This window comes from Gorilla gorilla, chromosome 19 (genome assembly GCF_029281585.2).
Source record: "Gorilla gorilla gorilla isolate KB3781 chromosome 19, NHGRI_mGorGor1-v2.1_pri, whole genome shotgun sequence".
Lineage (NCBI taxonomy): Eukaryota > Metazoa > Chordata > Mammalia > Primates > Hominidae > Gorilla > Gorilla gorilla.
In genome coordinates, this window is record NC_073243.2 from 34,089,724 (window position 1) to 34,108,499 (window position 18,776).

General features: G+C 35.6%; 1 protein-coding gene and 1 pseudogene across 1 annotated transcript in view; one reads left to right on the forward strand and one right to left on the reverse strand.

Moving 5' to 3' along the window:
- Positions 1-18,776, forward strand: part of WDR41 (WD repeat domain 41) — a 202,394-nt gene that overhangs the window by 30,711 nt on the left and 152,907 nt on the right. The gene's annotated exons all lie outside the window — the stretch shown is intronic.
- Positions 12,909-13,712, reverse strand: LOC109023793 (large ribosomal subunit protein uL30-like; annotated as a pseudogene).

Sequence of the window (18,776 nt, forward strand, 5' to 3'; positions counted from 1 at the left end):
CATAAAATTATAAAAATATTGAGGCAACTCTCCCCCATATTTATAAACATTCTTATAGTTGAACTTGATTTTATTGGTCATGCACTCTATACCTGTAACAAATCTTTTCTATTTTCTATTTGATCTAATTTAGTACACAAATTCAAATACCTTTAAAGAATTTATAGCAAATGAAGCACAAAGACCTCAAATTTCAAATAGATTTTGTTAGCAGTCAGTAAGATCTCATCTGAATTTTACTTTTCAATATTCAGATAGCTACTTACAGTAATCAGAAGCCTCTCAAATTAAAAAATGTTTTCTCTCCTCTGTAAAAAGCTTTGGGGATAAACCCTTATTTCCTCATCTTTCACCTTTCTTACTATTTCAGACCCTGCAGAACCACAGACGTCTTCTTTATCCAAGCCCCTGAATCTATTTTCTAATGCTCTGAAGGAGAATAGTGATATAAATGCATTTATAAAGTGTATCTTCTTGTCAGTTGGAACCTCAGATGTTGTCTTTTAAATTAAGATGAAAGTAACACGTTTTTCCGCATAATGCAGGCTGCATTCAAATAATTAATGGTTAATTAAAAACAGCTTTTTTTTCCCTGTAGCTCAGACAGTGAAGGGCTCTGTTACGTTACCATAGAAAGGAGAAGGTTGGGCTGTTTGGTTTCTAGAAGGAGACTTCTAGCCTGTTGATCTAAAATCATAGCCAGGGAAACCTGCAGATTCAAAGAAGAAATGGTTACTGGTGTCATAGAAACAGTATTTTGCTGCCCAAGCATGTTATTTCCTTGATAAATTCTGTATACCATTGTTAGAAATTTTAAAAATCATGGATCACAGACATTTTTATAATGTATGCCAAGATGTATTTAATTATTTATTTTCTTTATTTATTTTTTATTTTTTATATATACATTTTTTATTATACTCTAAGTTCTAGGGTACATGTGCACAACGTGCAGGTTTGTTACATATGTATACATGTGCCATGTTGGTGTGCTGCACCCATTAACTCGTCATTTACATTAGGTATATCTCCTAATGCTATCCCTCCCCCCTCCCCCCACCCCACAACAGGCCGCGGTGTGTGATGTTCCCCTTCCTGTGTCCAAGTGTTCTCATTGTTCAATTCCCACCCATGAGTGAGAACATGCGGTGTTTGGTTTTTTGTCCTTGCAATAGTTTGCTGAGAATGATGGTTTCCAGTTTCATCCATGTCCCTACAAAGGACATGAACTCATCATTTATTTTCAATGACTTGATTTATGTGAAGACTCCTGAAAATTATATCTATCTATGTATCTATCATCTATCTATCTACATATCTATCTCTTATTTTGAGGTAGTCCTCCCCCCTTTCTTATTTGGACAGGGCTTCAGTCTACTATAGATTAATTTTAAAAATCTAGATTTAAGAAGATTTAATATAACTTATGAATAAAATAGACATTCTGTTAGCTCTAATTGTCTGTTTGAATGCCAATTAGCAGGAGTATAAGCACTTATGAAATCTAACATAAAAGAGAGACCATGGGTGAAATAGAATGAGCATTAGACTGAAAATCAGATCTGTATTCTAGGCCTTGCTCCATCACTTAAGTCACGTAATCCTTCTGTTCCTGGTGGGTTAGGTGCGTTCTAAGTCTCTTCCAGCTTTAATATTCTATGCCTATAATATTTTTATAAACTAGCACCATATTATACATGGATGAATGAACTTTGTGATTCAGATAATAGTTTATTTTTATAACTGATTTGTTTACATTTACTATATTATAAACATTTTCTTGTGTTCTTATGTATTATTTTATATTATTTATAATGACTGTATCAGAATTCCATTATATGGATTTACTGTAATTCATTTAATCATTCTCCTGTTGCTGGACACAATCAAAGCTACCATCATCTGTCTTTTGTAATGCTGCCATAGTTTATTACTTGGTTTCCTCTTTTCCACTCTTGCTGCTTATAGTCTATAATTTCTGTAACCAAATAAATCTCACTCTCTTTCCCTCTCTCTCTCTCTGTCTCTGCCTCTGTCACTCATGGCAATTCAGATACAACATTCCTCTGCTGAAAACTCTCCAAAGGCTCTGATCATCCTTAGAGTAAAATACAAAGTCATTACGTGGCCTACAGAGCATTGTGTAGTCTGGCACCTGCCTACCTCTGGAACCTTATTTCTAATACTCTCTGCCTCACTGCACTCTACCCACTGTTCTCCTGGCTGTTTTTCAACTCTCTGAGCATGTCCCCACCTCAGGGCTTTTGCTCCTGGTGTTTCCTCTGTCTGGGACTCTCTTCTTTCTGATATTCATGTGATTTGTTCTTTCAATTCCTTTAGGTCTCTTACCTGGGAATGTGGGTCATGACAGTTAGTTTATTGCTAGCAATGTGATTTATGGTGAACACCTGTTTTTGTTCACCTGTGGCCCTGGCCATACCACATTAGTTTGACCTCTGAGGTGGAGGGACTGGAAACTGATTAGCTAAGGTCAATCACAAGGGTTCTCCATACCTATGTGACTGACTCTCCAATAAAAACACTGGACACCAAGGCTCAGGTGAGCGTCTCTGTTTTTTCTCATGTTAGCAGTACTTTGCATGCATTGAAAACATCATTGCTGGGAGAATTAAGTGGTGTTATTCCAACTACACTGAAAGAGGAATCCTGGTTTCCTCTTTTCCAAACTGAAAGATTGATCCTGGTTTCTCCTGGACACCTCTGTTGCCCTTTTCTTTTGCTGATTTTAATTTGTATACTTTTGCAGTCATAAACTGTAACGGTGAGTATAACAGCTTTTCCAAGTTCTGAGTTCTTCTAAGGAATCATCAAACCTGAGGGTGGTCTGGAGATTTGCTGACACAAATAATAAGTCCACAGACAGAGAAATTTGAATAATAATAAATTCTTGACTATCTAAAACAAGGCAAGAAAGAAAAATAAGGAACAAAGAACAAATAACACAAGTAGGAAATATAAATTAATATGGGAGATTTAGACCCAGATATTATCATAGTTACACTAAATGTAAGTTGAATAAATAATTGAAAGATAAACTATCAGACTCAATTTTAAAAAATCTAACTATATGCTGCTTATAGTGCCATACCTTAAGTACAGGGACATGAAAGACTGAAAATAAAAGGATAAGGAAAGATATTTCAAGTAAATGTAATACACAAGAAACCTGGTGACAGTAATACCAGATAAAGTAGACTTTACTAAGACAAAGAAGTTCATTTCATAATGAAAGGCCAATCCCACATAGTTCTAAATTTGCATATTCTTAATAACATGGCCTCAATACATATCAAATAAAACACATAAAAATATAAATAGATAATTTCATAATCGTAATTGTAGATTAGTATACTTCACAGTCACCAATAGAGGAGGCAGGGAAAATAAGTAGAAATATAAGAGATTTGAACAATTTTAATTCAATTGATATAATTACAATCAGTATTTAACAACCTAGAATGTACATTCTTTTAAGTGCATATGGAACATTTACTAAAATTGATCATATGGTGGAACATAAAGCAAGTTTCAGCAAATATCAAATGACTGAGATCTTACAAAGTCTGTTTTCTGACCGTTGCAGAATTAAAGTAGAATTCAATAACAGAAAACTAGTAAACCCCCAAACATTTGGAAATTGGATAACATTTTCTGTATAACTTAAGGGTAAAAGAAGAAATCAAATTGGAAATTAGAAAACATTGAGCTATGCAATAATAAAAATACAGCAGACTAAAACTTATGAGATACAGCGAAAGCCAGGCTTAATGGGATGCTTACAGCTCTAAACACATATATTGGAAAAAAGAAAGGCTGGCTACCATCAAATTAAGTATCTATCTCATGAAATTAGTAAAGGATCTGTGAATTAAACCTGAAATGGAAGAAGAGAAGTAATAAAAATAAGAACAGAAAGCAAGAGAACAGAAAACATAGGTACAATAGAGAAAATAAATACAGCCAAAAGTTGTTCTTTGAAAAGGCTAATAAGTTTGATTAACTCCTGCTAATACTGATGAGGAAAAAAAGCAGAGAAGGCACAAATGACCAATATCAGTAACAAAATGAGACATTGCTATAGATCCTAATTATTGAAAAGGCAATAAGGAGGATGTTATATATATTTATACCTTAAATACAAATGTATACCTAAACATTTGAAAATTTCAACAAAAGTGAAAATTGCTTGAAAAAACTTAAGAAAATGGAATCAAGGAGGAATAAAAAATTCAATTTTATTTTCTATTAAAGAAATTGAGTCTAATTAGAAGAACCACTCAGAAAGAAAAATAAAGTTTCAGATGACTTCTCTGGTGAATTCTTCCAAACATTTATTTCCATTAATATTGAAAGTAATATTTCCAAACATTAGGTAATCCAAGTCTTACATAAACTTTTCCAGAAAACAAAAAAAGAGGGAGCACTTTCCAACTCATTCTACGAGACCAGCATAACCTTTCTAACAAAACCTGACAAAGACAATACAAGAAAGGAAAAATACAAGCCAATCTCTCTCATTAACACTGTAGTGAGAAAATATTTTACTTAGCATAAGTTGTTGCCACGACATCTGTCAAGGGGAAAGGGAGAAATATAGACCTGTTCCAAGGGAGGACTCCTCCCTTACCACACAGGCCACTAGTCCTGCTAGCTGCTCTTCCCTTTGCTGTCCTGAGCAAGACTCCTTTGCTGCCAGCTATTTTATCTAACAGAGCTCACTCTCAGTTCCCCTGTGCTCTTCCTCTTTGTCAGCTCTGACCTAGTTTCCCACTACCTTTTACTCAAAGTACCCAATTAAAGGTATCTGTGGGAAGCCCTATCCTTCGAGGCTTGTAAGGCTGCTTTGTTTTGTCCTCTTTCTCTCACCCCATGTGCCATCTGTGTGGTCCCTTGGGGCAAGCTGTATCCCTCCTTCTGGGCGTTGTATGTCTTAATAACTCCAATGTGTTTCCTCTACATCCTGTTGGGTGTTATATGCTCAGTCATGTGAACCTATCGTGAAACGAGATGCCTGCTAATCCACTGCAGACATTGGTAAGGTAATCAAAACAGAGACACATAGTTGTAAAAATCCAGAATTAAAATATTAGCAAATCTAATCCAGCTATCTATAAAACTGATAATATACCACAACCAAGTTGGGTTTATTCCAGGAATGCAAGGTTAGTTTAACATTTAACAAGTCAATAAAATTCACATTAATAAAATTCATAGAATAAAAGACAAAAAACCTCCTCCATAGGATTATCTCAATAAACAAAGAAAAAAAGCATTGATAGAAAATCAACACGTTTTTATGAAAGCTCTTAGAAAACTAGGAATAAAAGGCTATAACCCAAAACTCATATAGAATATCTACAAAAATATTATGTAAACATCAAACATAATATTGAATTATTGAAAGTTTTCCTTCCTGATATAGGGAAAAAAGGGTGCCAGCTCTCACCATTTCTATTCAGAATTGTACTGAAATCTTAGCTAGTGCTATATGGCAAGAAAAATAAATATTATAAGCATTGGAAAGGAATAAATAAAAATGTCATTGTTCATGAATGACATGATTATGTATGTATAAAATTTTAGAAGTACAGATAAACTGTTAAAATTAGTACGTGAATTTGGCAAGATCAAAATACAAAAATCAATCATATTTATATGTAGTGAAGAATTTTAAAATGATAATTTTTGCAATACCATGGAAAACACTTAGGAATATATCCTAAGAAATGATGTAAGAGATATCTACAGAGAAAACTCCAAAATATTTCTGAGAGAAAGACATAAATAAATGGGAAGACATACCATATGTAGATTTGGAAGACAACATAGTTTCCTCCAAACTGATCTCTAGATCCATTGCAATCCCAATCAGAATCCAAGCCAGTTTTTTGTTTTTGTTTTTTAATGTAATGCAATCTCAAACCCCTGGAAGCTTTCTTAAAACTTGATAAGCTGATTCTAAAATGAATAACTCTGACAGTTTTGAAAAAGAACAAAGTTAAAGGATTTATATACTACTGGATATTAAGTTAAAAAACCATAGTAAATATGGTAGAATAAAACGGGCATGATATAGATGTACAATTCATTCTCATTATTCATGGATTTAGATTTGCAAATTCACATACCTGCTAAAATTTATTTGTAACCCCCAAATCAATATTTGCTGCTTCACAGTCATTAGAGGACATTTGCATAGCATTGAAAAATTTGAATTGCCTAACATGCATATTACCAGCTGAGGTTGAACAAGGTGTCGGTTTCTCTTATACCTAAATAATGTCCTTTTTGTGATCAAGTGCCACATTTTTCACATTTTTGTGCTTCTTGTTGATGATTTTGCTATTTAAATGGCCACAAAGAGTAGTGCTGAAGTGCTTGCTGGTGTTCCTAAGTGCAAGAAGGCAGTGATGTGCTCTACTGAGAAAATATATCTGTTATATAAGATTCTTTTAGGCATACAGTGCTGTTAGCCATGAGCTTATTGTTAACGAATCAATAATACATATTAAAGATTTTTTTTAAAAAACAAAAACACACATAAAACAAGGTTATGTATTGATCAGTTGACACAAATATTGTGACTGGAGGCTTTCAGGAACCTAATCTTTTATTTTGCATAGGAGCAATCATTTGGTATTTGCTAATTCAGTGTTTGCAGAAACCTTATTATTAACTATTGCAAATAGTGAGAATTGACCATATAGGTCAGTGAGATGAAGTAGAAAACACAGAAATAGATTGATAATTGATTAAATTCAAAGTTGCCTTGGAAGTGCAAGGGAAAGGGTCATTTTTTTTCCAAAAAAGAAAATATCCAAATTGAAGTAAAAAAGGAATCTTCATCTTTATCTTATGTTACACACAAAAAATCACCTCTATATGGACTTCAGATCTAAATGTGGAAAGTGAAGCAATACATTTTGTAAAAAAATCACACAGGAGAATGTCCTTATCTGCATTTTTTTTTGGCAAAGATTTTTCTAAACAGAATTCAAAGTACTAACTATAAAAGAGAAGAATGAGATATTGGACTTCATGGAAACCAAGAATATCTATTAATTAAAAGACACCATTAAAAGAGTAAAAAGGCAAATCACTGAGTGGAAGATTTTTATAATGCAAATATATGACAATTCATATCCCCAATATATAAGCAACTACTAACCATCAATAAGGAAAAGGCAAATAATCTAGTTTTAAATGGATTGTTTGAACAGGTGTTTATAAAAAAGGATTTTAAAATGGTCAATAAGCATATGATAAGGTGACTATATTAGTTTATTAGGGCTTCTGTCATCAAGTACCACATAATGGGTGCCTTAAACAATAAAAATTTATGTTCTTACAGTTCTAGAGGCCAAACGTTCAAGATCCTATTGGTAGAACTGGTTTCCTCTGAAGCCTTTCTCCTTGACTTGCAGATGGCGCACTACCTGCTTCTTCATATGATCATCCTTCTGTGCACACATGCCTCTGGTTTCTCCACGTGTCCTAATCTCCTTGTGTCCTAATCTCCATGTGTCCTAATGTCCTTTTATAAGGACACCAGTCATATTAATATATTAGGATACACCTTAACACCCTAATTTAATTGCTTCTTCAAAGGCCCTGTCTCCAAGTACAATCACATTCTGAGGTACTGGGGATTAGTGCTTCAGCAAATGAATTTTGAGAGGACACAATTCAGTCCATAACAGTGCTCAACATCATTACTTACCACGGAAAGGCACATTAAAACAAAAGATAATACTTCATATACACAAGAATTGCTAAAATTATAAAATGAAACAAAATAGACCATATCAAGTGTTGATGAGTAAGTGGAGATGGGAACTGTCGTACTGCTGGTGAGAGTATATGTTCGTACAAAACTTCTGAAAATTATCTGCAAGTGTTTACTAAAGCTGAATGTGTGTGTATCTTAAGACCCAGCAATTTGACTCCTAGATATATGTCCGGCAGAAATGTGTGTTTATACATATGCACCAAAAATACATGCACTGGACTGGTTTAGGGAAGTATTATTTGTAGTAGCCAAAAACTGGAGCATAAATCAAATGTCCATCTTACAGAAGAAACTATAACACAAAAAAATACAGGTTGTATCATTTATATAAACTTCAGGAGCAGGCATAAGTAATCTAAGGTAACAAAATTTAGAATAGGGTTACCTTTTGGGGGGGCAATCACTGAGAAGGGGCAAGAGAGAAGCTTTGGGGGTACTGGAAATGTTCAATATCTTGATCTGGGTGGTGGTTTCATGAGTAGGTTAACCTTATAAAAAATTCAGGGGGCCGGGCATGGTGGCTCACGCCTGTAATCCAAGCACTCTGGGAGGTCGAGGCGGGTGGATCACAAGGTCAGGAGTTCAAGACCAGCCTGGCCAATATGGTGAAACCCCGTCTCTACTAATAATACAAAAATTAGCCGGGCGTGGTGGTGGGCGCCTATAGTCCCAGCTATTCGGGAGGCTGAGGCAGGAGAATCGCTTGAACCCGGGAGGTGGAGATTGCAGTGAGCCGAGATTGCACTACTGCACTCCAGCTTGGGCAACAGAGTTAGACGTCATCTCAAAATACAAAAACAAAAAAAATTTCAGATTTGTGCACTTTTCTGTATGTAAGTGATACTTCAACCAAAACATTAGATTTAAAAAGTTCAGGGCCGGGCGCGGTGGCTCACGCCTGTAATCCCAGCACTTTGGGAGGCCGAGGCGGGCGGATCACGAGGTCAGGAGATCGAGACCATCCTGGCTAACACGGTGAAACCCCGTCTCTACTAAAAATACAAAAAATTAGCCGGGCGTGGTAGTGGGCGCCTGTAGTCCCAGCTACTCGGGAGGCTGAGGCAGGAGAATGGCGTGAACCCGGGAGGTGGAGCTTGCAGTGAGCCGAGATGGCGCCACTGCACTCCAGCCTGGGCGACAAAGCAAGACTCCGTCTCAAAAAAAAAAAAAAAAAAAAAGTTCAGGTAATAGGCCAGGCGTGGCGGCTCACGCCTGTAATCCCAGCGCTTTGGGAGGCCAAGGCGGGCACATCACAAGGTCAGCAGATCGAGACCATCCTGGCTAAGATGGTGAAACCCCATCTCTATTAAAAATACAAAAAATTAGCCAGGCGTACTGGCACGTGCCTGTAGTCCCAGCTACTCGGGAGGCTGAGGCAGGAGAATCGCTTGAACCCGGGAGGCAGAGGTTGCAGTGAGCCAAGATCCTACCACTGCTCTCCAGCCTGGTAACAGAGGGAGACTCTGTCTCAAAAAAAAAAAAAAAAAAAAAAAAAGTTTAGATAATAGTAAAAAAAAAAATTTGATTTCATGCATGTTTCAAAATATCATAAAAAAAAGTTTAGATAATAGTAAAAAAAAAAATTTGATTTCATGCATGTTTCAAAATATCATATAAACTATTTTGCAACTTGCTCATTTTTCTCAACATTTAAAAAAATAGCTATTTTGAGGCCAGGTGTGGTGGCTCATGCCTGTAAATCCCAGCACTTTGAGAGGCCAAGGTAGGCAGATTGCTTGGGTCCAGGAATTCAAGACAAGCCTGGCAACATGGTGAAACCCTTTCCGTACAAATAATACAAAACTTAGCTGGGCGTGATGGCACACACCTGTAGTTTCAATTACTGGAGAGGCCGAAGTGGGAGGATCAACTGAACCCAGAAGGTAGAGGCTACAGTGAGCTGTGATTGCACTACTGCACTCCAGCCTGGGTGACAGAGTAAGACACTGTTTCAAAAAAAAAATAAATAATAAATAAATAAATAAATAAAAACAAAATATAAAAGGGTTTTATTGAGATATAATTAACAGACCATACAATTTACCCATATAAAGTATAAAATTTGTTTTTAGTATATTCACAGATATCCAACCATCACCACAATCAATTTTAATAACTTTTTTTTGCAAATGAAAAGTTATTTATTATTTGTTTAACTAAACTGCCACGGTTAAAAAAGTTCTAAAAATGTTTAAAATGCAGTATATACTTGCATGGCTTATGAAGTTTTAGATAGAGTTATTTTACTTAAATTGTTCAAAGTTCAATATATTTTAAATTAAGAAGAGTAAACTATATGTATTTTTTTCCATAAGTTATTGGGGTACAGGTGGTATTTGGTTATATGAGTAAGTTCTTTAGTGGTGATTTGGGAGATTTTGGTGCACTCATCACCCAAGCAGTATACACTGAACCTTATTTGTAGTATTTTATCCCTCGCCCTCCTCCCTTTCTTCCCCCCAAGTCCCCAAAGTCCATGGTATCATTCTTATGCCTTTGCATTCTCATAGCTTAGCTCCTACATATCAGTGGGAACATATGATGTTTGATTTTCCACTCCTGAGTTACGTCACTTAGAATAATAGTCTCCAATCTCATCCAGGTCACTGTGAGTGCTGTTAATTCATTCCTTTTTATGGCTGCGTGGTATTCCATTGTATATGTATACCACAGTTTCTTTATCCACTCATTGATTGATGGGCGTTTGGGTTGGTTCCACGATTTTGCAATTGTGAATTGTGCTGCTATAAACATTAATGTGCAAGTATCTTCTTAGAATAGTGGCTTCTTTTCCTCTGGGTAGATATCCAGTAGTGGGATTCCTGGATCAAATGGTAGTTCTACTTTTAGTTGTTTAAGAAATCTCCACACTGTTTTCCATAGCAGCTGTACTAGTTTACATTCCCACCAGCAGTGTAGAAGTGTTCCCTGTTCACCACATTCACGCCAACATACACTGTTTTTTGATTTTTTGATTATGGCCATTCTTGCAGGAGTGAGGTGATATCGCATTGTAGTTTTGATTTGCATTTCTCTAATCATTAGTGATGTCAAGCATTTTTTAATATGTTTCTTGGCCATTTGTATATCTTCTTTTGAGAATTGTGTATTCAGGTCCTTAGCCCACTTTTTGATGGGATCTTTTTTTTTTTCTTACTGATTTGTTTAAGTTTGTTGTAGATTCTGGATATTAGTCCTTTGTCAGATGTATAGATTGTGAAGATTTTCTCCCACTGTGTGAGCTGTCTGTTTACTCTGCTGACTGCTCCTTTTGCTGTGCAAAAGCTCTTTAGTTTAATTAGGTCCCAGCTATTTATCTTTGTTTTTACTGCATTTGCTTTTGAGCTCTTGGTCATGAAATCCTTGCCTAAGCCAGTGTCTAGAAGGGTTTTTCCAATGTTATCATCTAGAATTTTTATAGTTTCAGGTCTTAAGTTTAAGTCCTTGATCCATCTTGGGTTGATTTTTGTATAAGGTGAGAGATGAGGATCCAGTTTCATTCTCCTACATGTGGCTTGCCAATTATCCTAGCACCTTTGCTGAGTAGGATGTCTTTTGCCCTGTTTTATGGTTTTGTTTGCTTTTTTGAAGATCAGTTGGCTGTAAGTATTTGGCTTGCCAATTATCCCAGCACCATTTGTTGGAAAGGGTGTCCTTTCCCCACTTTATGTTTTTGTTTGCTTTATCGAAGATCAGTTGGCTGTATTTGTATTTTTCAGTTTCAAGTCTTTGTCTTCTTAAATTTATTTGTCTTCTTAAAATTATTTACTTCTTAAATTTAGTGCTTTATTCTTTAAGATGCTATTATAAATTAAATTGCTTTCTTAACTTCATTTTGAATATTTCTTTGCAAGGGTATAAAAATACAACTGATTTTGGTTTCTTGCAACCTTGCTCAACTCATTTACGAGTTTTAATAGTTTTTTAGTGTATCCCTTAGGATTTCCTACATACAAGGTTATATCATCTGCAAATAAAGATAATTTTACTTTTTCCTTTCTAGTCTATATGTCTTTTATTTCTTTTTCTTCCTTAATTGCCCTGCCTGTAACCTCCAGTACAATGTTGAATAGAAATGGTCAGAGTGGACCTCTTCATTTTGTTCCTGATCTTAGGAACAAAACATCCAGTCTTTCACCAGTGAGGTTGATGTTGGCTATGTTTTTTCACAGATGTCTTTTAATAAGTTGAGGAAATTCTTCTCTATTCCTAGTCTGTTGAGTGTCTTTATCATAAAAGGGTGTTGGATTTTGTCAAATGATTATTCTGCATCTATTGAGATGATTATGTAGTTTTTTTATTCCAATGATATGATGTATTACATTAATTGATTTTGGGAAGTCAAGTCAACCTTGCATTTTTGGGATTAATCTCACTTGGTCATTGTATATGTTGCTGGATTTGGTTTGGTAATATTTTGTTGAGAATTTTTGCATCCATATTTATAAAGATATTGGCCTGTAATTTTCATTTCCTGTGATGTCTTTGTCTGGTTTTGGTATCAGAGTAATACTTGCCTCATAAAATGAGTTGGGAGAGAGGAAGTGGTTCCCCATTTGCTATTTTTTGGAATTGGGATTACTTCTTTAATGGTTGATGAAATTCAGTGGTGAGGTCAACTGGGCCTGGGAGTTTCACTGTTGGTAGTTTTTTAAAATTTTTAATTATTATGGATATATAATAGGAGTATATATTTATGGGGTACCTATATAATATTTTGATACAGACATGAAACATATACGTGGGTAGCTTTTTTTTTTTCTTTTTTCTGAGATAGGGTTTCACTCAGTCACCCAGGCTGGAGTGTGGTGGTACGATCTCAGTTCACTGCAACCTCTGCCTCCCTGGCTCAAGTGATCCTCACATCAGCCTCCTGAATAGCTGAGACTACAGACATGGGCCACTGTACCTGGCTAATTTTTTTTTTTTTTTTTTTTAGAGATGGAGTTTCACCATGTTGCTCAGGCTGGTCTTGAACTCCTGAGCTCAAGTTTTCCACCCGCCTTGCCCTCCTAAAATGTTGAGATAACAGGGACGGCGCCTGGCCTGTGGGTAGTTTTTGTAATTACTAATTCAACCTCAGCACTTTTTTTTTTTATTTCAATTTGAGAGCAGGTACTGTTTATTAACCAACCAGCTTAGAAAAATAATCATGGTAGACACCTTAGTTCATTTTTCTAATAAGCCTGTTGATCTGGTCCTCCCTGTTGCCAGCGTCTCTACCTTCTACAAAATGGGTGGTCTTTTTCTTCATTCCACCTCGTGGAGAAGACAATTTGAAGGGCCACAGGAAGTTATTTGCCTCTTTGAAGCGTTTTCCAACAGTATAGATCTCATGAATCAAATCCTCCATGCAGATGATGCCGTATTTACCAAGAGATCGAGCAATCAAAGCGTTATCTGTCAAAGCAATTCGCTTCTTATTGATTTTGCCATAACCACGCTTGTAGATTAGTTCATTTACTGACTTCAGACTGGGGTACCCCCATGCAATATATGGCTCTACAATCCTCAGCATGTTAACTGAAGCCTGTTGAGCTTCACAAAGGTTCCACTGAAGATTTGACGAAGGCGAAGAAGCTGCAACACCTTTCGAACCTTTGGGCTCACCCCATTGATACCTCTGATTCTGATGACAAACGCCAATTTGGGTTCTGCAGGTACATAGAAGTTGCCAGCTTTTCTTGCCATCCTCGCCATTCGAATTTCAGTTCTGTACATCTGCCTATATTCCTTGTGATAGTGCTTTGCTTTTTCATAGATAAGCTTCCTCCTTGCCTTTTGAAGCATCTTTTGGGCAAACTTCTTTCTCAGGCGCTTGATCTTCAGCTCTGCGAAATTCCTTCGCTTTTTCTTAAGGGTTTCTGGCACAGCAGAAACCTCCTTCCTCTTCTCTTCTACACCATCCGTGTTTCCAGCCGGAAAAAGAGGAAGTTGGCGCATGCGTACTCTGCACTTGTTAACGTTATCTATCTACGCATATTGTCTACTTTCTTGTTGAGCCAGAGTTGGTAATTTGTGTCTTTTAGGAATTTTGTCCATTTCATCTAAGTTATGTAATCTATTGGCATATAATTGTTCATAATATTCTTTGATAATTCTTTTTACTTCTGTAAGTTTGGTAATAGTGTTCCCTCTTTCATGTCTGATTCTGTAAGTTGAGTCCTCCCTTCACTCTCCATTAATCTAGCTAAAGGTTTGTCAATTTTGTTGATCTTATCAAATAACTGGCTTTTGATTTCATTGATTTTTTTCTCTAATTAAAAAAATTGTTTCATTTATCTTTCCTCTAATTTTATTACTTATTTTCTTCTTTTGCTTCAGGCTTAGTTTGCTTTTCTTTTTCCAGTATCCTAAGGTGTTAGGTTAGGTTATTGATTTGAGACCTTTCTTCTTTAATGTGGGCTTTTGCAGCTATGTATTTCCTTCTAAGCACTGCTTTAGCTGCATCCCATAAATTTTGGTATGAAATCTTTCTTTTCATTCATCTGAAAGTATTTCATGATTTCCTTTTTGATTTCTTCTTTAAGTCTTGGGTTATTTAGGAGTATGTTTTATTTCCATGTATTTGTGAGTTTTCCCAATTTTTCCCACTATTGATTTCTAATTTCATCCCATTGTGGTTGGAGAACATACACTGTATTATTTCTATCTTTTTAAATAGTTACTGAGATTCATTTTGTGGCCTAACATACGGTCTACTGAAGAATCCTCCACATCCACTTGAGAAGAATGTATACTGTTATTGTTGGGTGAAGTGTTCTCTAGAAGTCTGTTATGTGTAGTTGGTTTATAGAGTTTCTCAAGTCTTCTGTCTTCTTGTTGATTTTCTGTCTAGTTGTTCTATCCGTTATTAAAAGTGGGATATTGAAGCCTCCAGTTATAATTGTTGAATTAGCTGTTTCTCCCTTAATTTCTGTCAGTTTTTGCTTTAGGCACCTTGGTGCTCCATTTCAGAAGCATATATGCTTATAATTATATCTTCATGGTAGATTGACCTTTTATCATTATAAAATGTCCCTCATTATTTCTGATAATATTTTTTGTTTTAAGGTCTCTTTTGTCTGTTATTAGTAGTATCTGTTATTCAGTTTTTAAGTGATTGCTGTTTGCCTAATACATAATTTTTTACCTTTTTTACTTTCAATCTATTTCTATATTTGAATCTAAAGTGTGTCTCCTGTAGATCATATTTTTTATCCAGTCTGACAATCCTTTTGATTGGATTGTTTAATCCATTTATGTTTAATATTATTACTGCTATAGGTGAGTTTTCATCTGCCATTTTACTTTTTATTTTTATTTTATTTTATTATTTATTTATTTATTTTTGAGACGGAGTCTTGCTCTGTCACCCAGGCTGGAGTGCAGTAGCGCAATCTCGGCTCACTGCAAGCTTCGCCTCCCAAGTTCAGGCCATTCTCCTGCCTCAGCCTCCCAAGTAGCTGGGAATACAGGTGCCCACCACCACGCCTGGCTAATTTTTTTGTATTTTTAGTAGAGATGGGGTTTCACAATGTTAGCCAGGATGGTCTTGATCTCCTGACCTCGTGATCCGCCCACCTTGGCCTCCCAAAGTGCTGTGATTACACGCATGAACCACCGTGCCCAGCCTACTTTTTATTTTTTATATATTTTTTGTTCCATTTCTTTTGTACTGCTTTTTTTGCATTAAGCCTATTTTTCTAAGGCAGTATTTTCATTTCTTTCATGATTTTTTTCACTATATTTTCTTGTAATTTTTTGTGGTTGCTCTTGGATTTCCCATATGATTTGGTTTGGCTCTGTGTCCCCACCCAAATCTCACCTTGAATTGTAATAATTCCTGTGTGTCAAGGGCAGGACCAGGTGGAGATAATTGAATCATGGGGGCAGTTTCTCCCATGCTGTTCTTGAGATAGTGAGTGAGTTCGTATGAGATCTGATGGTTTTATAAGGGGCTTTCCCCTTCTCTCAGCACTCATTCTTTCTCCTGCCATCCTGTGAAGAGGTGCCTTCTGCCATGATTGTAAATTTTCTGAGGCCTCTCCAGCCATACTGAACTGTGAGTCAATTAAACCTCTTTTCCTTATAAATTACCCAGTCTCGGGTATGTCTTTATTAGCAGTGTGAGAACAAACTAATACACCATATACACATTTACTTATCAGAATAAACTTCAGATTTATACTCGTTTGATTTCAGTAATGTCTATCTAATCTATCTATCTATCAATGTTACTCTTATATAGCTCTATTCCTTTTCTTCTATTTTTGTAGCATTATTGTTCTACATATTATAGCTACTGATGTCACAAACCTAATAATACATTGTTACAATCATCAATTTGTGGTCATTTCCTTAGCCCAATATAGCCTAACTTCTACTCACATTTTTTTTGCTGCCATTAGCAAATATATTACACATATATTATATTTCAATATGTTATAGGCCCAACAACACATTACATACATCTTATTTTATACAATTAATTTTTAAATCAGTGAAGATAAGAAAGGGGAAAATATGCAGTTATACTTCTTTTCTGATTACATAATTAACTTTACAACGTGTGTGAGTGCATGTGTTTGAATTACCATCTGGGATCACTTGCTTTCAGCATGTAGAATTTTAGTATTTCTTGTATGGAAGATCTGCTAGTAACAAATTTTCTCAGTTTCTGTTTCCTGGAAAAGTCATTATTATAACTTCTTTTTTGAAAGATAGCTTTTGCTGTATATAGGATTCTTGTTTGACAGGGTGGTTTTTTTTAGCACTTTGAACATGTTATTCTACTATCTTACGGTCTCCGTTGCTTTTGTTGCATAGTTTGCTGTTAATCTTATTGAGTTTTGTTGTGTAGTTTGCTGCTAATCACTTGTAAATGATGAGTCATTTTTCTTTTGCTACTTTCAAAGTTTTCTCCTGGTCTTTGATTTTGGCATTTTTAGTGTGATGTGTCTATTTACAGATCTCTTTGAATTTATCCTACTTGGAATCATTGTACTTCTTGGGTATGTAGGTTAATGTTTTTCAATAAATTTGAGAAGGCTTCAGCCATTGTTTCTTCCAATATTTTTTCTTTTCCTTTGTCTTTCTTCTCTACTTCTGCTACTCCCATTACACATTTTGGGCAAGCTTAGTCAATCCCCACATTTCTCTGAGGCTCTGCTCATTTTTCTTCATTCCTTTTTCTATCTTTCTTTGGCTTACATAATCTCAATTGATTTATCTTCAAGTTCACTGTTTTTTTGTCTGCCAGTTCAAATCTATTATGGAACCTCTGTAGTGAATTTTTAAATTTTCTTTTATTATACTTTTTAATTTCAGAATTTTTGTTTGACTCTTTTTTATAGTTTCTATCTCTTTATTGATATTATCTATTTGAGGAGACACTATGATCATGCATTTCTTTACTTCTTTTTTTTTTTTTTTTTGAGATGGAGTTTTGCCCTTGTCACTCAGACTGGAGTGCAGTGGTGCGATCTTGGCTTACTGCAACCTCCGCCTCCTGGGTTCAAGTGATTCTCCTGCCTCAGCCTCCTGAGTAGCTGGGATTACAGGCTCCCACCACCAGGCCGGGCTAATTTTTGTATTTTTAGTAGAGACAGGGTTTCGCCATGTTGGCCAGGCTTGTCTTGAACTCCTGGCCTCCCAAAGTACTGGGATTACAGGCGTGAGCCACCATGCCTGGTCCTTTACTTCTTTAATTATGCTTTCCTTTAGTCCTGTTAACATGTGTATAATGGCTACTTTGAAGTCTTTTCCATTAAATCCACCATCTGGTTGCTCTCACCAGCAGTTTCTGTTGCTTGCTATCAGATGTATGGGCCATACTTTCCTGTTTCTTTGTATGACTTGCATTTTTTATTTGGAAAATGGACATTTTAAATAACATATGTAGTACTCTGGATACTAAACTCCCCTCCCCCAGGTCTCGCTGTTGTTTGTTTGTTTGCTTGTTTTCTGACTCACTGGTATATTTTAGTGAATCCTACCCTCTACCACCTAGCTCCCTACAGTGTTAAGCCTCTTAAACTCTATGACATTATGGCTAATGTCTCTATTGTTTTCTCCAAATCCCTGGGGGTACATATTTCTCTGCAAATGTATCCAAATTGTGATGGTTTGACTTATGATTTTTTTGACATTACAATAGTGCAAAAGTAATATGCATTTAGTAGAAACTGTACTTTGCATTTTGAATTTTGATCTTTTTTCGGGTTAGCGATTGGCAATATGATACTCTTGCAATGCTGGGTAGTGGCAGTGAGTCATTCTGTTTTTCATTTTCAGGACAGTGCTCAATAAATTACATGAGATAGTTAACACTTTATTATAAAATAGGCTTCGTGTTAAATGATTTTGCCTAGCTATAGGCTAAGGTAAGTGTTCTGAGTGAGCATATTTAAGTTAGGCTAGGCTAAGCTATGATGTTCAGTAGGTTAGGTATATTAAATGCACTTTTGACTTATGATAGTTTTAACTTACAATGGGTTTATTGGGACATAACTCCATAATAAGTTGAGGAGCACCTGTAGTTTCTGAGGTCAGTGTTTGATATTTGTTCTGATCACAGGAGAGCTTCTCCCAGCTTTCTTATTCTTTCACTAGGAACAGTGCTGCAATATATATTCTTGTATATATTTCCTAGTGGACATGTGTAAAGTTTCTCTAGGGTAAACATCTAGCAGTAAAATTTCTCAGTTGTGTAACATTATGGCCAATTTTATTTAATATTGCCAAAATAATCTTTGAAGTATTTAGATGAATTTCTATTCCCTCCATCCTCAGCAATAGTTTGTGTTATCGGAACTAATAATATTTTGCAATTCTGATTAGTGTGAAATGATTCTCTTTGTTTTATTAATTTGCATCTCTTGATTACTACCGAGATTGAGCAATTTCTCATATTTTATTGATGATACTTGTTTCCTATTTTGAAAATTATCTTTATTTCCTTTGCCCATTTTTCTTTTCTTTTTTT